The sequence below is a fragment of the Caretta caretta genome, chromosome 19 (genome assembly GCF_965140235.1).
Source record: "Caretta caretta isolate rCarCar2 chromosome 19, rCarCar1.hap1, whole genome shotgun sequence".
NCBI classification, from domain to species: domain Eukaryota; kingdom Metazoa; phylum Chordata; order Testudines; family Cheloniidae; genus Caretta; species Caretta caretta.
Genome location: NC_134224.1, coordinates 2,327,595 through 2,354,177, shown reverse-complemented (window position 1 = coordinate 2,354,177; position 26,583 = coordinate 2,327,595).

Below are 26,583 nucleotides of genomic sequence, written 5' to 3'. Positions count from 1 at the left end.
TCACTCATGATTTACCAGTTTGTATGTAAGCCAAAGAAAGCAAGATCTTCATCCGTCCACCGTGAATGAATCATAGTATCATAGAATTATAGAATATCAGGGTTGGAAGGGACCTTAGGAGGTCATCTAGTCCAACCCCCTGCACAAAGCAAGATCAATCCCCAACTACATCATCCCAGCCAGGGTTTTGTCAAGCCTGACCTTAAAAATATCTAAGGAAGGAGATTCCACCACTTCCCTAGATAACGCATTCCAGTGTTTCACCACCCTCCTAGTGAAAAAGTTTTTCCTAATATCCAACCTAAACCTCCCCCACTGCAACTTGAGACCATTACTCCTTGTTCTGTCATCTGCTACCACTGAGAACAGTCTAGAGCCATCCTCTTTGGAACCCCCTTTCAGGTAGCTGAAAGCAGTTATCAAATCCCCCCTCATTCTTCTCTTCCGCAGACTAAACAATCCCAGTTCCCTCAGCCTTTCCTCATAAGTCATGTGTTCCAGTCCCCTAATCATTTTTGTTGCTCTCCGCTGGACTCTTTCTAATTTTTCCACATCCTTCTTGTAGTGTGGGGCCCAAAACTGGACACAGTACTCCACATAAGCCCTCACCAATGTCGAATAGAGGGGAATGATCACGTCCTTTCATCTGCTGGCAATGCCCCTACTTATACATCCCAAAATGCCATCGGCCTTCTTGGCAACAAGGGCACACTATTGACTCCTATCCAGCTTCTCGTCCACTGTCACCCCTAGGTCCTTTTCTGCACAACTGCTGCCTAGCCATTCGGTCCCTAGTCTGTAGCGGTGGATGGGATTCTTCTGCAGAAGACAATGCAGAGGAATGAAAAGGAAAATTGTAAAACTCTAACAGAAGACAATAAAACAGCTACAAGAATGTGGATTCATTCCTAACAGGCATCTTTTGCTTAAGTTTCATTTGTCTCATTTCACTTCTTCACGACGTTGCTCCAATACTTCATTCACTGCAGCAAATCACATGAACAAAAGAAAATAATTAAAGCTATTGTTACCCAGATATTCCATTCGGGTGATTTTTTTTATTTCTTCTTTGCATATTTATAATGTTTCTCTAGGCAGCACGTCCAATTAGAACAGATGGCTGGCTGATAGGTTACATTGAATTACCTACTCCAGGCAACTGTGAAAGTGTCCATATCATCAACAAATGAAACAACACCGTAGATTTAGAAAGAAAAATACTTTGTAGTCATTGTCAAAAGTTATTCTTAATTCACATGTAGTGCTTTTCTTTCAGGTCTTTTCTCTTTCTGCCATTAGTTATCAGTATTGGAATTTAAATGGCACAGTTTGGGTATCAGCATTAAATCAATTTTCTGGAAGGCAATGAAGCATTTGCAGATATATCATTTCTGAAATGTCCTGAATGCTGGAATATTTCTTTTGCATGTTCTCTTTGTCTAATTTCCCTGCTAAACTGACAGAAACTAGTTTAAATAATAAAATGACTCACAATGCACTGCTCAGTTCTATTCATGGTATTTTCTAATTTCAATTCTTTCTGCATAGTTTGCAATAAGTATTTTTACATGAAAATGCATGAAAAATGAGTCAGAGCAACAATTACCAACAGATATTTTTGGTGAAGTTTCACTGAAGTTCTGTCTTTCTTTCGTATAGCACGGAGAGTGGGGTTTAGAATGTGATTTTCAAAGGAGCCTAAGTGAGTTACTCTATTGCCAGCTCCAGGTGTTCCAAAATCATGAGATTGGTTTTAAAACCATGAGATTTTGAAAAAATAATACAGCTCAGGTTGCTGGCGTTTCCCCCCTTCCAGTTGCTGAGCCTTTAGGAAGTCACGCTTCCATGATTTTTTTGTTTTTCTTTGGTAACTGTGAGGGCTAGAAACTTCTTTTTTTAAATACAAGCTGAGGTTCTGACATAACCAACTGACTCCGGTGCCTTTAGAAAAACACCATATACTACAAGAGTCAGGATACAATGGTGAGGGTTGGTAGCAGCGGATTTAGGCACTTAAAGCCCTTTGAGAGGATTATCAGGTATTGGAGCAGTCCCGGAGTCTTGGGGTTATTTTAATAATCGGTTCCCTACCTGATAAACGCTTCCTTTCTCCTCCTAGCTGTGTGCCTGCCCTGTCTATGAAGACGATAAGCTGTATGGGACAGAGAGTGCAAGTATGGTGTGCCGCACAATGGGCCCGGGATCTCCACTGGGGCCTCCTGGTGCTACTACAAGAATGAACATGAATGATACTAAAGCGTTGCACTGACTCTGTTTCACTGGGATGAAATCCTGCTCTGTGACTAGCATCAGCTCAAGGCCACACTGCCTCCACCCCACTTCATCCCCATCACATAGAGCATTGCAGGGGTGCACAGGTCTCTGCTCAGGGGGGTGTGGAAGAGATTTCACCCTAAATCTTTCCTTGGGCTCTTAGCTACAAAAGACACGCCCTGCATGGAGGCTGGGCTGGGGTCATTGCAGCTGGTTATAAGGCAATGGGAGGGGGGCCAGGAATTCCTGTTCATTCAGGGAACTGAGGGAGACTAAGTGACTTGCCCAAGGTCACATGGGAAGCCAGTGGCAGAGCAGGGAATTGCACTGCAGTCTCATGAGTGCTCAGTTAGTGTCCTTACCACCGGGTCAGCCCTTCTCTCTCAAAGCCAAACTTTTACTGGAGCTATCCAGCTTACCAGGGTCTGCTACACTGGTTCTTAAAGGGACGAGGATGAACTTTCTCATGATTCTTTTGCTACATCCTTCTGTTTGGGCACAAATACTGGAAGAATAGCCTTGCTTGTGGGACTCTGGCACTTCTGCTTCTGGCTTGGCCAGAACCCATCTGAAAATGAAACAGAATGGAAAATTATTCTAGTTCTTTTCCCCAGGGCTCCCCGGGAAACTGGACATTTGTAGGCAGCCAGGTTGCCCAGAAGGCAGCATGCCGGCTGCATGAGAATCGGTAAAGAAAGATGGCTCCTCCTCCCATCATCAGTCCTCTCTCCCTCTTTTTCCTTTACCATAAAATTAACTTTTCTGTGGTCTTGGCCAAAGAACGGCCCCTCCCAGGGGTCCTGCTGGGGACAGTGCTCTGACGGGGGTAGGGATAGCTCAGGGGTTTGAGCATTGGCCTGCTAAACCCAGGGTTGTGAGTTCAATCCTTGAGGGGGCCATTTAGGGATTTGGGGCAAAAATTGGGGATTGGTCCTGCTTTGAGCAGGGGGTTGGACTAGATGACCTCCTGAGGTCCCTTCCAACCCTAACCTTCTATGACATCCCTTGTGCATCTCTCAGACACCGGGCAAGTCATTGCACAGCTGCTTTCCTACATGGCCGCAAGTGTGATGGGGGCTGTCGTTTCAAATCAGAGGAATGTAGCTTGCTAGGTATCTTTTCTCCTAAAGTTTAGTTTGCTTTGCCCTGCAGTGCTATAGCACCAAATATCACCAAAGCACAAGCAGGCGGTGAATCTCATGCCGGTCACAGTCAGGTTAGTTACAATCAAGTGCCACTATGAGGCTCTAGCAGTTCACTAGAAATATCCAGAGGAGGCTGCAGCCCTTCTCCATGCAAGGGTTGGGGGTAAGGGAGGGCTGGGTGGAAGGAAAGAGACATTCCTTCCAATGAATTAGTCAGCGAATCAAGCCTGTTGTGAGATGCTCTAAAGATGTGTGGCTGCTTTATACTAGTTTTAGTCTTCAAGTACGATTGGAAAGGGCCTGAATTATCAATATGCATGCATAGTGCTCTGCAGCCAGAGATTATTTGGGGCCACACCTGCTGGTTTCAGTTCTCTTCTGTGGTCATACAGGCTGAGATTCGCAAACTATGCAAAGGGAATTAGGCACTAGGATTTGGGCACCCAAGTCCCTGAGAAATCTCAGTCACAGGAGGGGACCTGAGGTGAATACGGAGAGAGGATACTCAGTTATCTGGTGCAAATAGCTGGACATTTTCCACTGTTTCATCTGGGTTGAGGATGATGCTATTTAATAGGTGAGGGAATTCTGCAAAGCAGGCTGTGAGTAAACAAGCTATTGGTCAGCGAGCAAGTTGCTTAAAAGAAACCTCTTAACTTTCAAAGTAGGATAATACTTTCCCTCCTGACAGGCCTTTATAGCCAGGCCTATCAAAGCTCATCAGAAATGTTAGTGAGTTAAGTGTGACAAGAGCTCAGGTGTGGTGGGTATATAGCTGGGTAAGCTCAGGAAAGGAAACGTTAAGCAATGTGCCCAAGGTCACTCAGCAAGGCATTTTCAGAGTTGGAAATACAACCCAAGTGTCCTGGGTAGGCCTGGCCTGACATCAGTAATCAGACGTGGGTGAGGTCTTATTTTTTGGGAGGCAGGACTAGGGAGGCAAACATATCTCCAGGCTGGATGCAGAATGTCGGCACTAGCTCAGATAAGGGGGAACACCCAGGGGACCATTTATAGTCAACAAGAGAAGCATAAAGGAACATAAAGATGAGGTAACGAGAAAGTCAAATATGGACAGTGGGTGGGCAGAGCATGCTGTATAGCAGTGATTCTCAAACTTTTGTACTGGTGACCCCTTTTCACACAGCAAGCCTTTGAGCGCAACCCCCCTTATACATTAAAAACACCTTTAAATATATTTAATGTCATTAGAAATTTTGGAAGCAAACTGGGGTTTGGGGAGGAAGCTGACTGCTTGTGACCCCCCACATCATAACCTCACAACCCTCTGAGGGGTCCTGACCGCCAGTTTGAGAACCCCTGCTAGGGATTGATTCCTGCAAAATAACCAAGCCAATCCCCAAACCTGGCATGCAATGTATGATGAATGTAATGTGATGTGTAAGTATATACAAGGAAGGGTTTTGTTGAGTAACTTTGAATTGATGGTATACCCCGATCCCATCCCCTATGTTTGAGTCTGATCAACTCAGCATAGGCAACCAAGTGGAAGAGGTCTCGGGGGAACCCCACCATACTGGTGCTATTCAAAAAATAGGACCTTTTGGCAGCCATGAAAAAACCTTATCTATTTTTTTTTCTGAGGCAAAAAAAAGCCCCAAATCAACTCAGCGTAGCTTTGCTGTATGCCAACTGAAGGAACCAGAGTGATGAGACTGGAGTCGAACTGAGTTCTCAGGGAACCAAGTGGAAGAGGGCTGAGGGAACCCCAACATCCTGCCCCTTAGTGTTCTTCTCTAACCCCCATATTTACTAGAAGCATTTTGGTCTGGTGCACTGGGCCCTGAATAGAATGGTGAAAGATCTTGAAATCATACAGATAATCCAGAGAGAAAGGGAAAGAGCAAGCTGTGGGGCAAAGTCCATAAACGTATTAATTGTATATTATTGCCTACAATGATTCATACTTAAAGCCTACCTTAACTTTACAAATATCACTCTGCAAGGAAATGCCAATTTCTCCCACGAACACACACAGTGATGTTGTTCCAGCAAGTTGATACAGAGCCGCAAAGACATAATCCTTTTCATTTATGGAGAATCCATTTTAATCTTTTTCTTTTTTAATATATTTTATCCTGTGCATAAATCCATATCAATGTCAGTTTTAACAAACAGTGACGAGATCTGCAAGACATTCCAACTGGCAATATTAAAGGGAAGACACAGGAATGGTGGTTTATCACCTTGTACACATATGAAATCAAAAGAGGCTTTTTCAGGCAGAAAATGGGAGGTGTTGTAGACTGCAGTATGTTTGTTTTACTTATGCCCAAATTGTTAGATGGGAAATTAGCACATTATGGGCCAGATCCTCACCTGGTGCAAATGGGCCTGATCCTTTGTCACAGGGAGACTTTCAATCCTTGGACACGTGACAAATTCATCCAAATTAGGATAACATGTCCTGCAGCACACAGACAGAGCCTTACCCACATGGGTGTCCTCATCAGCTGTATGAAATATGCTGCAGGTCTCAAACTACTGAATGGTGTCTTTAAAGAAGTGAAGCAATTAGCAGGGAAACATTTGGATGTTTCCTAGTCAATGCATGACAAAAAAAAAGTTTAAAACTGATTTTGATATGAAGTCAGGTGGAATATTTTTTACTGATTTTTGCATAGGGATTTTGGACACTTCTTAACTCAAAGCTTGCAATGAAACTAGTAAAGGTGAGATGTGTGAAATAACATGGATCAAAGCTTATGTCTGCACGGATCCCTACAAGGTGAAACTGCAGAGTTTTGCACACCTCCAAAGTAAAAGGATTTTCATCCATTCTGTCCACTAACCCAAAGCCAGGCACCATGGAGTCAGATATCTCCTGGGAGACAGAAAGCTTGTGAAATCCCAAATCTGAGTTCTCCTCCAAAGAGGAGGGATTTCAGATAATTATGTGAACTTGTGGGTGCTTCCAAAAATCAAACAAAACCTTTGAACCATAGAGGTTTGCCCACTAGCAGAGGAAACAAACTTCTCTGGAAGGCAACAGCAACATTAGGACACAGTCCAAATAAAAACGTAAATGTTATTCTTCCAAAATTTTCTTCATGTTCTTCTGAGTGCTTTTCAGGATAAGAAAATGTATTTAGCTAATTGATTCTGAACACAGAGTGTGTGCTGTGAAAATACATGCACACATCCACAGATGATACATTTTACAAATCATCTGGGATGATTTAGTTGGGGATCGGTCCTGCTTTGAGCAGGGGGTTGGACTTAGATGACCTCCTGAGGTCCCTTCCAACCCTGAGATTCTATGATTCTATGAGTCTGTGATCAACAGAAGCTTGAGCCTCTCATTGAGAGACTCCATGAATTTTGTTATTTACATGAATATAAATCAACTGCTTTGATCTAAGATCGTTAATAAAACAACTAAGCACTGAAGTCTTCCAGAAGGAAAGTAAGGCGGGCATGTATTAGGATGCTTTTAATTAGTAAAACTGGCAGCACTGAACAGTATGTACACAGAGAGAGGAAAAGAGTAAAGGCAAACACATTATTCTTAAGATGTATTGTAATTGCATAAACAAAGCACATGATTTGGAATGTAGACGCCTTAAGCTGGTACAATAACCAGGGCAGTGGAAAAAAGCACACAAACAAAACACAGCAATTGAAGAGGAAAATAATTTCAATAAATTAAACAGTTTCCTTTCAGCAGTAATATCTTGGCAAATAAAGCCTGAGCAGCGCTAAGTAACTGGCATGTGCAAGACAAATAGCGCCAGGGACTCAAAGGAGAAGCAGCAAATGGTCTGCTTCGACTCAGAAGTGTGAGATGGGGTGCTGGATGGCTCACGATGCTTCCGTTGCTCCTACGTGTGCTCCTGCAGTGACACTGGGATTAACCCTTGCGCTAGTGTGCACAAGCCGGGGAGTCACACCCCTAGCCTGGAGTGTAGACATAGCTTAAAATTCATGTCTAAGAGAAAAATGCTTCCCAAGCTGTCCCTGAGATGTTCGACTTTTCTCCCTCTCTTGACCACTTTGCTTTAAGAAAGGCACCATACAGCATCTGGGCTCCATATAGGCAGAGAAGGGAGTCACACGCAGGTTAAACGGCTCATACTTCTCAAGGCAGCTGGTGACAGGCGGTTTTGTATGCTGGAGCAGCCAGCCGGCCTCATTTAACCTGGAGATGATGTGAACCTCTGGACACACACTGCTCAGCTCTGTGCAGTTAGCACACTGGTAGCAGGAACTGTCTAGAAACATGCCTGATAACAAGACCTGCTTGATGTTTTTTAATAGAATTTTTGGGGGGTAAAAAAGGAAGCTTTTTATAAAAAAAAATATTTTTTTTTGCAAAAAGGTTTCATTTCCCCCCAATTTTCTGTTTGTTCGTTTGTTTGTTTGTTTGTTTTACAGAGAAGTTTTTGCATTTTCAGTTTTTGGTTTTTCCTTTTGTGTTTATTCAGTTTTCATTTTTGTTTTTCAGCTTTTCCTCTCCCCCCACCCCTACCTCTTCTAGTGGCAAAATGGAAAAAGGAGAAAAGAGGGGAAAGGGAGAAAAAGAAAAAAGGAGGAGAAACCAAAAATCTGAAATTTTCAATAAAAAATTTGTGAAAAATTTCAACTAATCAAAACCAAATTGCCTTTGGCGTGAATATTTTGGGGATGGCCACTGGCAGCGTGTGCCATGACCCATAGGTCAAAAACCCAGGCCTGCAGGGTTCATGGGAGGAGCTACACTCCAACCCTCCAACTGCTGACAAGGGCTTACCTGGGACCTGCAAAGCCCAGCCCCAGGATGATGCTCCGTCCCTGAGGTCCGATTGGTGGAGATCCAGGGCAGCTGATTGGCCCACTGCCCCTGCTTAAGCAAGCAGATGGCATAGGAAGCTGTTTGAACATCTGGGTTCTGCCCTGCCATGGACTGTGTTCCTTGTGCTTCCTGCTCCTGTGGCTTGATTTCCCAGCGTCTGACCCCCTGGTATCCTGACCTGGCCTGACTCTGGTTCCCAACTCATGGTTCTGAGCTCCAGTTTGTCTCCTGGTATTCTGACTCTTGACTCCTGTCTTGTGATTTTGGACTCTCGCTCTGACCTCTAGGTCTGGCAGACCTGAAAGTGGGAGTGATGGAGAGGAGCAGCAAAGTAATCAGGTAAAACAATAAAAATGCCAAGTTATTTTCTATGACTTACAAGTGCTGAGCCCCCCCTACTCGGTTTACTTCCTGCATCTTGCTTTTGGGTGCCACCACATATTTGTGCTGCACTCAAGTAGGTCTCCCTGGGGTGCTGGTAACCCTTCCAGATATTAGCTTGGAGAAGGTACCTGCTGTGATGCATAGTGTGTTGAGGAAACATTTAGAGCAATCATTTCCCAGCCTTCCCTTGGCATGGTGTGACCTCCCTGAACGCATCTGCCAAGCTCCTACCCTCTCCACTTCTAAGCCCTTCATCCATTGTGCGGCCTATAGTGAAATCGCTTTGTGGTTTGCACTCCCTGATTTCTGCCTCTCTCTTTGTCTGTCTGTCCATCCTTATGCTGTGCTTTCTCTGAGGTAGGTGGTTGTCCTTTCTTGTATGTCTCTGGAAAGGGCCTGGAACACGTCGGTGCTGCTGCAAACCAATAATAGATTTCAGCAGCAGGTTGAAAAACTATTGCAGCCCATAATGTAGCCTGGAGCAGAGAAAGCAAAATGTTTAGCTAAAATGCACATTGTGATATTATGTCAGTACGCTGAATGAAGGGGCACCTTTCACTAAAGCCTCTGCAATATTGATCCACCTTTCTGATTACAGTTAACCAATACATGGTAATAAGTGAAAGGTGCTCCATGTCTGACAGGCTCCCATACTTCAGATGTTTACCATCAGCAAAGGATAAATCCTGATATACGCCCAAGTTTCTCTCCTCCTCTCCTAATCAATAGTAACTTAATTCCTTGAACTAATAGCTTGCTGTCATTTTAACTGGAATGAAGGCTTGAGTCTGTAAAAATGCCAATCACAAGTTTCTATTTATTTTGTATAGGAAATAATAGAGAAAGCAGAATATCTTGTTTAAAGAAATGCGAAGATTCAGGGAGACAGGAAATAACTGTCTTAAGGCAGTTGCTTAAGTGCTTGCAGTCAATACATCTCAGATGTTTTTACCAGATTCAGGGAATGAAGTGTGCTCCTTTTCTGGAGGTGAAACTCACCGCACTGCTGTTTGCTCTCATTGAAGCCTGATTCAGTTGCTGTTTACCTGAATATTTTTTCGTTTCATAGAAGAACGGAGGCCCATGACTATAATTTTAATGGTCAGACAAAACGCATACATGCTGTTCCATTAAGAGTTAACGATATTAAATCAAGCTAGAGGAAGTCTGGAGTTTCCAGACAAAATTGAAACCTTTGAGGTACAAGTTTTACTTCATGCTGTTTGCTTGGTGAGTAGAGAGGAGGACAGGCTTGTGGTTAAGGAACTGGACTGGGATCCAGGAGATTTGGGATCAATTCTTGGCTCTGAAGTAGACTCCCTATGTGGCCTTGACCAAGTCACTTAGTGTTTCTGTGTTGTAATTCTCCACTTGTAAACCTGGGTAAAAAGAACTCCCATTTCCTCACTCATGTTCTGTCTTGTGTCCTTGGGACTGCTGTCGTATATCTCTGTCTGGACCGCACCTAGCACGATGAGGATCTTGACTGGGGCCTCTATTGGCCTCTAAATAAACTTTGAAAATCTGGAACTTATGTGGGTCAGCTCAGTTCTGCAGCAAAGCTAATGGCTAATTGCAATGCATTCTGGGGCAACAAGAGGAAATGAAGAACCATCCAGCAGATTTTTCAGGAACTTCTATAAAACTAATTTAAAAAGATATCATAGAATATAAGGGTTGGAAGGGACCTCAGGAGGTCGTCTAGTCCAACCCCCTGCTCAAAGCAGGACCAATCCCCAATTTTTGCCCCATATCCCTAAATGGCCCCCTCAAGGATTGAGCTCACAGCCCTCGGTTTAGCAGGCCAAACCTCAAACCACTGAGCTACCCCTCCCCCCCACATATGAATGTGTTCAGATTTCAGTGCTGGGTGACCACCAAGCCGTGTTTGGGGACCAAGGAGGATGGACTTTTGGCCCATATTTCTGACCGATTCCATGTTCAGGTTTTGCTTTCTTTGCCTTTCACCATGAAGGAACTCAAACCTTGACTGTTGAACTTAAAAAGAGTGGGTGGGAGCAGGGGAGTGGAGGGTGGATAAGTGCTGAGAAATGTGGACGTCTCTTGAAAGCTGCGCCAAACGTATCTCACACACTCTTTGCTCAATACATGAAATAACGATACACGGAATTAGAAGCTGGTTGCAGTGTTGGTCCAATAAAAGATATTACCTTGCCCACCTTGTCTCTTAGAAGAAGCTGGACGTTTTATGTGAATGGAAAATCCTAGAATCATAAGGGAAAGCCAGAGAGATCCCAAGATCCTGCGGAAGCCAGTCAAAGTTGCAAGTGCTCAAGTACTATGTAGGGTTTGTCCCATAGAAATGAGAGGTGCTGGAAAATATCTCTTAGGTTATCCAGGAGGAATGGATTGAATGATCTAACAGGTCTTTTCTGTCTCTAATTTCTGTAATTCTAGGCTCTTTTATGATTCCTTGGGCTAGTGGTTCTCAGTCTATTGACCATTGTGGGCTGCATACGCAGCTCTTGTGCTATTTGGGCCGCATCCACAGAATATATAGACTACCTGTATGGCCCTGAGGATGTCACATGGGCCGCCGCTGTGAGCTGACAGAGCCGTAAGCAGCCTGTGGGCCGAGAACCACTGTCCTGAGCCTTATTCTTACTTACACGAAGGTTATTTGACACCGCTTTGGCGGTGTATACAGGGATTAACGTGAAAATAAATGATATTTACACCTTTGCAGTGCTAGAGCTGTATGAAGTAGCCTTAGGCAAATGAGAATCAGGTCACTATTGCAGATCCTGCCCCCTGGAATACCATGAAACCAGCCTCTCTTGGAAATGTCAGTATTTCCACATTTGGGTCAACTTCTCCGACATGCAGAGAGGCCAGCACATGGCCTAAGTATGAGTGGCCCCTTCAAAATGGGGCATAAGTGACATCTCTAGTCCTCTTCACAGAGTGAATTTGACCCTATGACACTGTTGTTTGCATTAAGGCTTATCAGCATTGTTTTGGGATGATGGCCTAGCAAGTGCTGGTGTGAATCCATATTACAAGAAACAATCATGAGTCCTGCATTTAGACTCCAACAGAGCCATGGTCCGAAGCGCACACATACTGTTAAACACGCGAGCAGACCCAGCATGTGCTCAGGTTCTCTGGATGAGGCTCTTACAAAGCAGCTGAGTTCCTCACTGGTTTGCTGGTATGATTGGTAATTTGTATTTATTTTTTTAATAGCTATCCTGGCAGATTGAGTGAACAGCCCAGTGATTAGGGAAGCAGCAGTCAGACTATGGGGTCCAAAGCCCACTGAAGTCAGTGGGAGACCTTCATGGGCACGTTCCAATACCCACTCATGCCCTTGGAAGAGCTTGTTTTGCTAGAGTTCATTTGAGAGGCACAGAATTTACCATAGCCCCAGATGAAGCCCGAACATCTGTGTTCACCATGGCCCCTTCACTGACAGCAAGCTAGCAATGACAGCGGAGTGTAACCATACATGACAGAGAAAGGAAAACAGTCACTTTAAAGAATGAATGTGCTCTTCCCAACCTGATAGTCTCCATGGACCTGAAGAACAGAGAGCAATCTCATTGTAAAATATTCATAGACAGCTGCTCTATAGCATTTATCCCAGTGTTATTTAAATCTTAAGCTCCTCTATAATTAAAGCATTTATGTTTCAGATGCTTAACAGGGTGTTTTAAATGTTTAGGTCTTGTAAATGATGTTTATTTATGGCTAGCTAATTAAGCTAAGGGAGCTGACACTGGTTGGTCTCCGTTCCAGGCCAAGCAATGAGCAGTGGTATTCCCTCTTGACTTTAAAGTGACTGGTGTCAGAGGGAATCTCCAGGCTCCCATCCGTCTGTCATGAGTGCAGCCTCGCGAGCTTCATCGTCCCCCTGCATACTGCACCAGTCCATTCCCCAACTCAGAATCAGAGCCAGTGTGGCAGTGATAGGAATTTGCTCTTGGTGCAGTCCAGATATAAGTTATTTTCTCCCGTGTAGTTCAGCCCCACTCCGGGGCCAAGTAAGTGCCACTCTTTGCTCAAGACTGAGGCTAACACTGCACTGCTCCAGGAGTAGCCCCTGAAGATGGAGTGACTTGGGAACATTTGTCTGAGTCATAATTCTCCCCTGCTGCCCCCTTGCTCCTGGGTGGGGGGGCTGGGAGGGGTAGTAACTTTTATCTGGCCTACGCCTTCCTCCCACGTGAGTTCAGCCACTTTGGCCATCAAGCATCAAGACCTGTGTCGACTGCCCACCCATCTGCTCTGGGGAGGGAGGAAGTGGGTGATCTGCTACTCCTAGGCACCCAGTGCCCAAGTCTGGGTACCCTGAACAGGTGTGTAAAGGAGGTTCGTCCTCCTTGTGACTCCCCTGCATGGGAGCAGAGTCCAAGGCACAGGCTAAATGTGATGGTAAAGGTGCCAGGCTGCTGGCCAGAGAGCGGAGATCCTTTGTTTGATCACAGAAGAGCTGCATCACAGACAGCAGCAATGCAGAGCGGAGCGGGGAGAAAGTTTTTTGCCTAAAACTTGTGGGGGTTTTTAATGAGTAATTCGGCAAACCAACATTAATTTGCTAAGTGTTTGTGTCATAGACTCTGCATTTCCCAAGTAAAAAAATCCCAGCCCTTTAGAAATTCCCCGAATGACAAACTGTTTGGAAGTTTTGGGTGGAAGCGACATTTCCTCTAGAAATTTCCTTCAATTATATTTTTTTAAAGTGCAAAAACTTAGTTTAGTTTAGGAGTCTGCTTTTAAATGTTCTCATCTGAAACAAAAGGGGTTTTTGATTTTTCGTTTGCCAAAAACTCTTGGTTTTGTGTTGACACGATTTCTTTTTTCAATTTTTCGGAGCTGCCAGTGAAGGATACAAAAGCTGTCTGATGCAAAGTCCCCTGCTGCCCTGCTGACATCCCTGACCCTGTCCCAGAGGGGGCCACGTGAAGGGCTCGGGAGGGTGTCACTCACTCTCCATGCCCAGTGAGCTATCGGACTCTGTCGAGACTCCTACCAACCCAACCTTCCATGTTTAAAGTCTAACTTCTCTCACAGACAGTGTTTGTGGGAAGAAAAGGGATAAAAACTCACAGTGGAAAAGCCCAATTGGACCATCTGAGCCAGCCTTCCGCCTTGACTGTGAGGAGGAAATACTTTGCTCCTCAATTTAGGACCCAGCCCTTCCCCTCAATGAGGCCGGTGATAACTGTCACTCCCCTTGCTGGGACCATTGCAAGGCACCAGGTTCAGCGTGGTACATTATGCAGATACCAAGAGTGGATAAATGACTCACATCCATATAAATGGCATGGCTGGGGCTGGTGTGCAGTCAGCTCGCAGGTGTGGTGTGTTCATTGGATTAAATGCCATGGACTGTGGGACTCCATTCCTAGCAGTTGCTTCCTGGCTCTGGTACAGCAGCTAAATGAATAATTTCCCCTTTAACATGGTCTTACAACTGAGTCAATCCTTTGCAGGATACTTGGGCCAAGTTCTGCTCTCAGCCACAGCTGTGGAACCTACTAGAATCCATGAGACGAAGAGCAGAATGTGGCTCTTTGCTTTTTAAATCTCTCCATGAACTAAAAGCAACCTCCTTCCAGCATAATGCGTGCACCAGACCATCCGAGAATGAGGAATGTTGCTCCCTTGGCATGTATCTGTTCCGCTGGGATCCATGCCCATGCAGTGGAGGTTGGTGCCTTACAGGAGAAGTGTCTGGTGTACATCAGGATTAAAACATACTGCTCCACCTTTTAGCTGACCTGGCTTCCTTTTCCCTCCATTGCTATTCTATTGCCTGTCTGGCTTCATATCATTGCAAGCCAGGCAGACAAGGGGAAACGTGTGTATAAAATGTCTGAATAAAAAAATCCATCGCTGCGAGACCTTGAATAAATCATTAACTTGCAGCAAAATTGACAATACCAAACAAAATGAATCTGGTCTGCAGGTGGTGTTCTTGCCTTCCGCAGGACTGCGGAGAGCCATACATACCTCGGCTTCTGCTTCCTGCTCTTGGAAGGAAAGCTGCAATTTCATACAGGCCCTCACCATGGGGGCAACGCTATAAAGCAAGAGAGAAGAAAGATGGTCTTGTGGTGAAGGCCCTGAACTAGACTCAGAAGATATGGATTCAGCCCTCAGCTTGGACTCAGACTATGACTTCATTCAGTGTCTCTGTTCCTCACCTGTGGAAAGGAAGTGGTTGTCCTTCCTTTCCCGACTCCTTGTCCGTTTGAATTCTAAGCTGTTCCCGGCAGGGACTGTCTTTTACTGTGCACATATGCTGGTTTTACAAGAAAAGGCAAATGAAGTAGTTGTCCTGCCTGTGCAAGTGTGACAGCTGGTTTCCATAAGCAAAAAGAAAGATGGTTTTTGACTTGGCAGCCCTGCTGGCGAGACATGAGGGTGAATTTTCATGAACATTCGTAGCTAGTGGAACATGGACTGATGCACAACGTAACACTGGCAAAGCATTATTCTGTTCGTCTCTAGGGAATCGACCACATGAGGGACGGCCAGCCTCTAACTGCTTTCAGGTAATTCACTCCTCCAGTGGCTGAGACCTGTGCTTTATGGTTAGAGGTCCAGTTTGATTCCCAGTGAATGACCCACCAGGGCCTCATTGCTTAAGCGATGGCTCCATGAGATCAACATCCTTCAGTTCCATGAAAATCTCAGCTGGGGTGCAGAAATGATTTCTAACTTTTTACTGTCATTTTACTGTCCGCAGAAAAACTGGCAGCAAGTCAGCTTTCCAATGCAAAAAGCTCCACTCAATCAGATTTGTGATGACTGGGTCTATAAAACAAATTATTCATGGTGATCAGAGTGTAATTCGATGAACATTTCCCTGGTGAGGAGCAGAGAGGTGCCCTGTATACATTTTACAGGGCCAGATGGTTAGTGCGTTTGCTAAATGTCACATTTAAATTCATGACATCTCCAACTGCCGCGAACCATTATGGTTTAGCTAACCATGACCCTAAATTACTTTCACATTTTGAAAAAACAACACATAACTATTCTCAGGCCAGCACAAGAAGGGTTTTTGTGTTAATTTCAGGACCCATCTGTGCTTTTAAAGTGGTAAGAATAGCTCAAAAAACAAAAAACAAACAAAAAAAAGCAGAGTGAATCAACATACCAATGATTTGGCTGAAATGTAAGGAGAGTTACATGGTATAAGAATGTCTAGAATTGTTCCCTCTTTGATTTTCCCTTTCCATGTAGTATGCAGGCTCCATCCTGAATTATGTGGGGGCATCATCTGAAAAATACTTGTCTTTTCACTAAATAAACAGGAAGAGAAAAGCCTGGAAATGGTTGACACAGAAAAGCTGGCAGAACGGAATACAAACATGCAGTTTTTTCTAGGTGCTGCTAGGCTGCGTGTGCTGGGCTGCGAGCTCCTTTGCATCTGTTACTGGTGCCTGGTTCACTGAATTCCACTGTGATGTAGAACATGGCACCGAACACCCTTCCTATGCAATTGCTAAAGTGGCTTTATAGGAAAATTAATAATGTGGAAAACAGAGCACAATGCATTCAACAACAAATCTCTCCTTTGGTTAGGAGAGATTTAGCGTGTTATTGCTTCCATCAGTTTCTTACTAGAATCTTAAAAGTTATTATAATTCATACCATACATACCCCTTAAATCACAATAGGATTCCTCTGGGCTACTCAGTTGTACCTAGCTTGTATCTATAGAGTGACCCCTGAACAAGCAGCAGTCAGCCCATATTTAAACACAGAGGGACAAGTTATGGATCCCTCCCTCCCCAATCATGAGCAGTTACTCAAAAAAGTCCTTCCATTGACTTCAGTGGGACTAGCTCCGAAGGTCTGCACACCATGGGAGTCCGGGCTCTCCAGACTGGGCTAGCATGAGTTCATAGTGACAGAAAGGAGGACTGCACCTTCTTTCAACCAGGTTGTGTCAAATATCTGTCCACCCCTCCAATGAAATCCATTCAACAATGTGTGCAATGTGAAGCACTGTAGGTTTAAATAGTTGCTCCTCTCTACATGGGAAGAGTTTTCTATTGCATTTGTCTCCGAGGGAGGAACTTGCAGGATGTTTGGTTAGAGTGGATGGGAGTCTATACAGTTTAGTGCTCAGCTAGATATGGGCAGTTACTGTAGAGTTGTATTAGGTGTAGTCTGAGAAATGGTCATGCAGTTCTCTTCTGACTTAGGTCATGTCTTTAAAAATGAGTGCAAGAACAGAAACCTCTGCAGTGTCTTATCTCTGCTCCCATCTTCCCAAGGTGCACCTGGTGCCCAATGGTCAGTCCCGCTGGATCTGGCCAATAATCTTTTATTTCTTTGTAAATGTACTTTATAGCCCTGTATAAATAACTAATAATTAGAGTATTTAATACATGAACAGAGTATTAATGTGCAGGATTAATTGGGTCCTTTCCCCAGCACTTCAGACTCTGTTGGGTCTCACTTACTGAGGCTATTCCTTTCAACTAATACATGACGATGGAATAATTAAAGCGGTGAAACACTCTGGAGATGCACCAGTCAAGGCTGACTTTATAGAGAGGACTAAGCGTGCAGCTCTACCAAGCAGAGGCAATTGACTTTTATTACAAAAGTTCCACCAGCAGACTTCCTATAATGCCCGTCAGAGTGAATGATGCATTCCATTACATGCAGGCGGAGGGGGCACGCACCAGTCTGTTGCTTAATGGAGCAAGTAGAAATGCCCTAACATTCCACCCATGCCAATATGGGATGTTGATGGACAGAAGCAGTGTGCCGTGGAGAACAAGACCCAAAAGGAATTAGAATGAGTCCTGTTCTGTGTCGCTCAGTAGGAAGGGGGAATCCAGGGAGCAGCACATTCCGACGTGAACAGCTTTAATCCGGATCTATGCAAATTTATGGCATAAAATGACGTGGAAATATATGGAAATTTCAATTATTGTAAAGCAAAGAAGCACATGGATAGAATATTCCATAAAATGTCTCGTACACACTTCTGGAGTTCCTTTTTTAAAAAAAACCCTTAGAAATATCAGTGAAGTGGAATTGAGTTTGGATGTTCCAAAACCATTAAGTTGGGACAATTTTTTAAAACTGCTTATTAATCTAACCTTGCCTGATAGGTTTTCAAGTGAACACTTTTCTTCACCGTAACATCATACCTTTACAAATCTGGGAAATGTCAACCCTTGATTTACTGACAAAGCAGACAACTGCCATCAATTATCTCACCTGAGATCAGTTCATCAAACTTGAGATCCACGTTAGCTGCTGTAAAATTCAGACATTTGATACAATCACGTCTAGTTAAAATGCAGAGGATAACCTACATTTTAAAAATTCTGTAAAAAGAACAAGAAGTGATACTGGGATGAAAATTTATGAGGCACGGAGTCTGGATTTGAATTTAGCATTTGCTGTGTGGTGGAGAATTACTGCTTTTTTGCACAGTTGAAAACTGGTGTTTAATAGAACAGGTGCTGCAGGAGGGCTGAGACTTCAGCATTCAAATCCAGAACCCAGTCTGACCTGGTGCACATTAAAAATTCCCAGGTTGTATTGTTCATTTAACACAACAATGGTTCATACCAGCCATTCTTTGTTCACAAAGTTGTGTGAGTAGACCAACATGTTTTCAAATTTCTAAGCATGATCACTTGTTGCTTCACCCACAGAACGACATCTATGAAAATGAAAGGTTCACAAAGAGAGAAGACAGGCATATAAGCAAAGAAGAATGTTCTACCAATCACTTTAATGTTATTCAGATAGAACTGTTATTTAGATGTAATAGCTAGCTAGCAATATAGGTACATATCATGGCTTAGATTGTAACTCTTTGGACAGAGACTCTCTTTTTGTTCTGTTTTTTGTACAGTGCCTAGCACAATGGGGTCCTGGTCCAGGAGTTCACGTGGCACCCATCATCACTGTGACATCTGTGTGTCTGTCTGTGTAAAGCTCACTTCAAAACACTGGTCACTCAGACAAGCAATACATTCAGCAGCGAGTATGACTGTCCTTGCCTGGTTTACCCTGCCCCCATGATCCTCATTCCTCATAATATCTAAGGACAAACGATATGGCTGCCTGTAAGAACATACCCATTTGTGTCTTATATGCATGGTAGTATGGTTAGCTCTAGGAACCAAGGCAAGTGGGTCCAATTCTCCATTGCCCTGCATTTTGAGTAGCCATTTTGCAGGGGAGAAAGTAGATGTCAACTCCCAGTTCATTCTGGTAGCATTCTACATCCACTCTGATCGGATGTAAATTATGACACACGGTGCAGGATGGTGGGAAGTCAGTCCCTGGATCTCCCGTGTGACACTAGTCAGGTACCTTTGGGTTCTGAGATCTTGAGACTGGTGTATGAAGCATACTGGTGTAGAAACTTCCAGGGCTGGGACACTCTTTCCAAGAGAGCTTAGAGGAAATTGTGCCAGATCTTAAAAATAGGATTGAAAAGGGAAATGGCCACCTTCAGGGGGTGGTAGTAGAATGCGTAGCTGCGCTTCACTAGGTCACCAATTCCAAATCAGCTGCAAGTTAGCAATGAGTTTTGATAGCCTACAGGCAATAAACTTGCCATTCTCAAACGTGCCTGGTATCTAGGTATTCGAGCCAACATTAACGTGGCTAGCTCAGGTGCTGGAACAGTTAAGGCACAGCAGCACACAATTCAGTGCAGGCTCTATAAACCTGCCCAGAACCTTGGTAATTACCCTTGCGGCTAGCCCTCTGAAGTCCATACTGCCATGGATTAACTGCTACCAGTACCTGAGCTAGCTAGATTAACGTTAGGTCAGGTATGTCTACCTCAGCTGCAATCACACCCTATGGCTGCAGTGTAGACATACCCATAGCTGAACTTGGTAGTCTATGGGTTGTTCATGAGCTTAGATCAAATACTCTTCCAATAATTTCAAATCAAGCAAAAGGATTAAATATCCATCTTTTAGTTCACTGTTAAACCTGAAAATGTGGGGCAAATAGCTAATCAATTAGACAATAAGTTCAGAGGGTTCACCCAGCTCTATCTACAGACATGCACGCTGGTGACTTAAGCACTTTTAGACAAGGAGGTGCTACAGGTTACAAGAAAATGTACAACTTAAGTCAACATTTATCTTAACTGTCATCCTTGTTTGTAACAGTAAATCTGTTCCTGATAAATAACAGGAGAAATTTTTACCTTGGAGTGAAAAACTCATGCTTCGGTTAAACCTCAATTATATGTCCCAAGAATATTTATCAGATTTCTAATGTGTGCTTAGTGCAGTTCAATTTCCTGCTATCAGTCAAAAGTGGCGGAACTTGGAGAGCTGTGCTGAAAGCGGTATTTTTCATAGATGAAATGGAATGTTCAAAATGGGAACAAGGTAGAGCTACTATCCAAAGGGCATCATTAAAAATGAACTACTACCTATGTGCAACTTGGGTTTTTCTGAAAAAATGAAATGCCAATGTGTTTCTAAATGTACTGCATTGTTCTTTTCAGAACAAGGGAAGTTATTAGGTATTTAGAAAAGCTATTTTCTAGGATGTTGGAATTGTAACTTCACTTTTGGAATTCTGAGTGATAGAATAAACATCTCTGTAATCTCACAAGTCTGGATCTATTTCAACAATATCTATTTCCATATCTACCGATCACATTATTGTTTGCAAAAAGGCTTCATTATGTATTCATATACTTGGAACGTATACAAAATCAGGAAATACAGATTTAAGCTTGAATTTGCAAGTTTAATTCTGCTCCTGCTTATAGGTGTATTACAAAATTGTCTTGAATTAGAAACTCACATAACATTCCAAGATGTGTGCATTTAATAAATTGTGATGTGTAATATGATTCTATGAATGGGAATTAAGGACATACTTAAAATTAAACATGTGCTTTGCTGAATCAGGACTCTTGTACTAAGTATGCAACAAAAGTAATTCTTAATCACTTAAAACTTTATTTTCCCTTTTTCTTAAAAAAAGCAAAGTGAGTATTTATCTCCACTAACTTTCCAAAGCAAAACAATGATGTGGAGACCTCAATCATGGAAAGTTTAAGTCCACTGGAGGATTTTTGAGAAAATTATGGCCAAGTGAAAATCAGGGTATGTAATGGGAGGTGTTTGTTAACTTTGGTCTAGTTCTTGCTAGGGCAAAACACTACAACAGGAGAAAGAGTTTGGGGTGATAGCGCTGCTCTTAATGATTCTCATTCCTGTGTGCATATTGCTGTGAGAGAATTTCACCCAAAGTGGCATGGTTTAGTGGTATGAGCAGAGTAATGAGGATCAGAAGTTCCTGTTTTCTAATCTTGGGCCCTTTCTCATCAGTCCATCCCTGTTCAGCAAAGCAAAGTCCCGTGAGTAAAATCCTGTCACCGCTGAAGTCACTTGGAGTTTTGCCACTGACTTAACTGGAGTGCTGAAAGGTAATCATGCACATACATGCTTTCCGAATAAGGATCAACTTGAGCACATGCTTAAATGCTTTGCTGAACTGGGGCCTAGATTCTGGCAATATTTCCCTCTGTGCCCACAGGTAAATCCCTTAACCGCTCTGTTTCAGATGCTCACGTGTACAAACTTGGATGGTATTTGCCTAACTCAAAGTACTGCAGGGTAACTGAGAATATTTGTGATAGGCTCTCAAAAATGCAAAGGACGTTATTATTATTTAGCTCAGCGATGTGCTTCAGAAAGTTGTGTGCTCTAGAAAAAGGGGTGCTAAGACAAGTGCTGGGCAAACTAGGGGTAACTAAAGAACAGATTCCAGGATTCCCATTTTAGAGACTTATACTGAGGAAAGCTAGAGCAGTATCATTCACAGGTGGCAGCAATCACACCAGCCTTGCTATTACAGCACAAAATTATATGTTCTTGCCAGAGAAATAGGAAGGGCTGATAACGAAGCCAGCTTGGATTTGCTTTCTTATCTGTATTTTACACACATGCCTGCTCATTCCCTCTACTGCACCCTCCCCCCTTTCCAGTGCCCAGGTTGTTTTTTTGAGGCTTCCAGTTATTTTGCATATAATGGGGGAGTTTTGTACCTGGCAGTTTTTAAGCCCCCACCAATACTGGTGGGAATTAGAGAATTTAATTTCCCACGTTCCAGAGTCAGCAGCGGTAGACACGTGGCTGCGCAGGGCTGCTGGTCTTAGAAACAGCACCGCAGCAACTGTGCAGGCTGAAGTCCTGCTCCTTCCCACAATAAGCAATGCTCAAACCAGGCTGCAGTCATTGCTCCGCTCCTGCATGTGCAGGCCTGTTTAAAGATCAGATTCCTGCATGCAAATCCTACCTGCAGTTACCCACTGAGGCCGGCTGGGGTTGTGTGAGTGCAACTAAAGGACTAATTTGCCCCAGGGTCATTTTTCTGGATGCACAAAGAAACCTGTCCATGGTCCCTTAGGTTCCTCTTCCCCCAGCATTGTCCTATTGAAAGTAATTAAGGCCCTGATTGAGGGGTGTTTAAAACATGCTTAGCGTTAAGCTCATGCTTAAGCGCTTTGCTGAATCAGGGCTAAAGGGCAGTGAGGAACTGCCAGTGCTTTAACATGAGAATCCCCCAAATTCTTCCCCTTTAAACTCTGATAAATGCTGTCTAATCAATTACGGGAGTCACTGCAGATTTGCACCACGCTGAAAGCAGATGCTGGCCCCATACATGCACCTCACTTAGCAATGTATTTAAGTGCACTAGAATTTAGGAGGAAGATTTTTCAAAAGCATCTGAGGCTGGGGTTTTCAAAAGGATCTATGGGAGATAGGCTCCCAGCTCCTACTGACTGTCAGAGGGAGTGGTGCTCCTAAGTCCCTTAGGCTCCTTTGAAACTCTCCCCCTAGATGATTATCTAATTTCATGTCACATGGGAAGGGGTGGGACTCGAGCTACATAAGCCGGAAGCATGCATCCCACCAACTGGGAGCTGCACGGGGAGAAAGACTATCATGTGGAATAATGCCAAGTAGGGCTAGAAAATACCACTGAGTGATGAAATACAGGGCAGTGGCTAGCAACTGGAATTCAGGACTCCTGCATTCCATCCTTGGCTGTGCTGTTGAGTTTCTGTGTGACCTCATAGAATCGCGCGGATTGCATTACACTTGGACACACCGATCCTGTGCCTTAGTTGAAATTGGGATGGACAATGGTGTTTTGAGAGGCTTTGTTAATTAACATTTGTAATATGCACTGACACCCCCCAGATGAAAACTGCAAGAGAAGAGCAAAATCCCATGATTTTCTAGCTCATCCTAATGGAAATGGTTTCCTGGGGAAACGTCCATGATCTAGTCCAGTATAATCTCAAGGGATGGGGAAGACACAGGAAAATCAGCATCTCTTTGTAGTTATTGATCAGCATCTCTTTATTTGTAGTAACTGGGGAAGCTGAGAGGATGTGAAGCCAGGGAACGTGTAATGGAATGCACTCCGGCATTCACACCCTACACACTGTCATCATAATCCTTATACAAAATATGCCTCGGGAGGTATCATTTATAAACTAACACACTGGTCATCGGTATTCCTGTGCAATGTTTGTATGAAATGCACATTAAGAGTTGTGGACACATTGTCAGCTGAAATTACCAGACAAGTCTGGGGAGGGGCCACATCTGTTTCTCAAAGTGAAAAGACAAGCTGACACCTCCAGCCAAGTGTCATATTGGCAATTGCCAGTCAAGTGGCTGTTCTTTGGCAATGGAGGGGGCCAGGAACAGATCGGTCTGAATTTTAGCAAACAACATGGAACCTCTGTAACTAGGAGACTCCATGCCTCTGGCCTCACAGTGGGAGGGCACTTTATCTAGAGGTAACCCTCAGGAAAATGCATTTCAAGGGGGACTGGACTCTAAAAGTCAGGAGCAAAACCCTCCAGGTATTTCCCTTTCTCTCTTGCCTAAGAAAACAAAGGAACTAGCCTTTGGATGTTGGGAGGGGCTCTGACCTGAGGCTTTGGTCAGCCCTGTTGCTGGGAACATGTGGTAAGGGTTTTACCTTGAACCAAGTCTAGTTTAAGGTTAGCTACGAGAAAGCGTTTTCTCTTTATTTCTCTTGTAACCATTTCTGACTTTAATACCGTGTACTTGTATCTCTCTCTCTTTGTCGTTAATTAAACTTGTTTTGTTTTTTAATAAAAACCAATCCAGTGTTCTGTTCAGACTGAATTATTTGGTAACTCCAGTTAAAGTACCAAACGGTTGGCTATTGGCCCCTTACAGGGGCAAAGGACCTTTAATATCTGAACTGTCCAGGAGAGGGCTGGATGGTGCAGAACACATGTTTTTGGGGAAAATCTGGGACAGGGAGTGTGTTGGGGTCACCCTACAAGTGGTAATCAAGGCTGCTGGAAGGCACAGTGTGGCTTGTGTGTTGCTGACAGGCTGCTGGGGTCAATGTTGCTGGACCAGAGCTGTGGCTTTCCATAGACACTCAGGTATGACCTGCCTGCTGCTTGTGAGCACCCCAGGAAGGCAGGTACAAGAAAAACAAAGCATTGTTAGGCACCCGAGGGTGCAGGGCAGGTGGTGACACAACCCCTCACTGGTCTGGATTGCACCCTGGAATGGGACAGAATGGAAATCCCTGAAATAGTTACCTGTGGCCCAGCCATAAATAAACACTCTAAAACTCTCCAGCTCTTCCTCCCAGCTGGAGAGACTTCTCCTCAGTTATGCACATGCTTAATCGATCAATGAATAATTAATGTTATTAAAATAATGTGGCATTCATCAAGAATTCTAAATGAACAGAATAATTTACCACTCACACCCTGTCCTGTGTCTCTTTATTGCGAGGTAATTGGAAGATGGCTATTAAGGGCCAGAGGAGATGGAAGTATTCTGACAGGCAGAGTGTGGAAGCCCAGATCCTCAAGGGCTGCCAAACTGCAGTGTGGGGATACTGTATGAAGGTGCACAGCCTGGTCCTGGGGCTACCCGTTGCCCCTGTGACATGTTAGTGCAGCTCCAAGGCTGTGCTGTGACAGCCATGAGATGTAGCCCAGGATCAGTGCAGCAGAGAGGCCTCACAACCACATCTCCTTCCCCCCCCGCCCCGCCGCTCCATTTGCCTGCTCTGCCTGCAACAGGGTGGTCTGGTGCTGCATACAAGCTCCTGTGGCTGCTGGGGAAGCATTCTGATATTGGGTGGGGGAGAGGGGATGGCTTGACCCTGAGCTGCCTAAGTGGCTTTATGGGCAGACTCTACTGCACTGGTGTAGTGTGAAATGTGGTCCTGCCCTGGAGGATATGGCCCATTCTCTACAGTTAGTGTGCAGGGGGGGGGGCCCTGGCACCATGAGCAAAAGCACTCACTAACCCATTTCACTCTCAGGAATGAAAGATTGTCTTGTGATGAAGGCGTGGGCTTAGGACTCAGGAAAGCTACATGAAACACAGAAACAGCCATATTCAGTCAGACCAATGGTCCATCTAGCCCCGTAGGTTGTCTTCTGACAGTGGCCAATGCCAGATGCTTCAGAGGGAAGGAACATTTGTCATCCAGTCCCACCATCTGGTAGTCAGAGGCTTAGGAGATCCGGAGAATGGGTTTGCATCCCTGATCATCTTGGCTAATAGCCTCTGATGAACCTCTCTTCCATGAACTGACCTACTTTTTCTAACCCAGTTATGTTTTTGACCTTCACAACATCCCCGGGCAATGAGTTCCACTGGTTGACTGTGCATTGTGTGACGTACTTCTTTTGTTTCTTTTAAACCTGCTGCCTCTTAATATCATTGGGTGATCCTGGGTTTTCATGTTATGTGAAGAGGTAAATAACCCTTCCTTATTCACTTTCTCCAGACCAGTCATGATTGAATGGACCTCTAGCATATCCCCCTCAATCGTCTCTTTTTTAAGATGAACAGTCCCAGTCTCTTTAATCTCTGCTGCTCTGGAGGTTTAAATTCCTGGTTCTGCCACTGACCTGCTGTATCACTTAATCTCTCTGTGCCTCACTTTGCCCATCTGTAAAATGAGGATAATAACCTTTCCTTTGTCAGTCTTGTGTCAATGCAAGTTCTTCAGGCAGGCACTGTTTACTTCCATGCTTTTGTACACTTCCTTCCCAATGCAATGGGGCCCTGATCTGCTCATGACAGATACTAGGGGCTTGATTACACAGGGACACGCCGAAAAACATTAATCCGACTCAACTAAATGTGTGAATTTAAGTGTGTTGTTTAAACTGCATTAAGCTCCTGGGTGGATGTTCTTATTCAGAATTAATGTGGCCTTTATTCAGTTTAGCTTAATTCATTTCCAAACTGAATTAGGGTAAACTGGATTAAGGCCACCTGACTTCTGAAGAAGAGCGTCCACACAAGGATTTAATGGGGTGCTACAAATCTACGTTAAGTTCACACATTTAAGGCTTGTTTACGCTTGAAATGGTACCAGAATTCAGCTTGCTCTTGTTTATGTTCATCCCTTTATTTCCGCAGAAGAGGCTTCTTAAAATGACTTTAGCAAGGACCGAGCTCCTTCCTGGAGACATGCTGCAACGTCTTCCCCAGTTTCTAGAAGTGGCCTCGTTGATACATCCTTAATAGTAGCTATTACTTGCTACTCCGTAGTTGATCAAAAGTGTTTCCTTCTAATTATACACTCTGTTCCCATACACATTATAGATTTTATAAGCTGGTCCCTGAAAGCAGAAGCATAAGCATTTTGTTGCTATGTACAGTTCAAACAACCTGTCATAGCCATTGAAGGCATCAAACAAAGCTGTTTTTTTTCTTGTTGAGGAGAAAACTTTAAAGTACGTCAGATCCTGAATCATTCAGGGTGATATTCACAACAGCAAGGCCTCTCATGGTGGCCGTGCAGCAATGCCCTTAAGCATGTGCTTAGCTTTGAGCAGGTGAGCAGTCCCCTTGACAACCACTGGGTGGAAAGCTATGCCCTTCCCCCCAAAAACAATGCATAGGAAGGTTTAAAAAGTGCAAATATGTCTTTGCACATGATGTGATCCAAACAAACAAAACAACACAA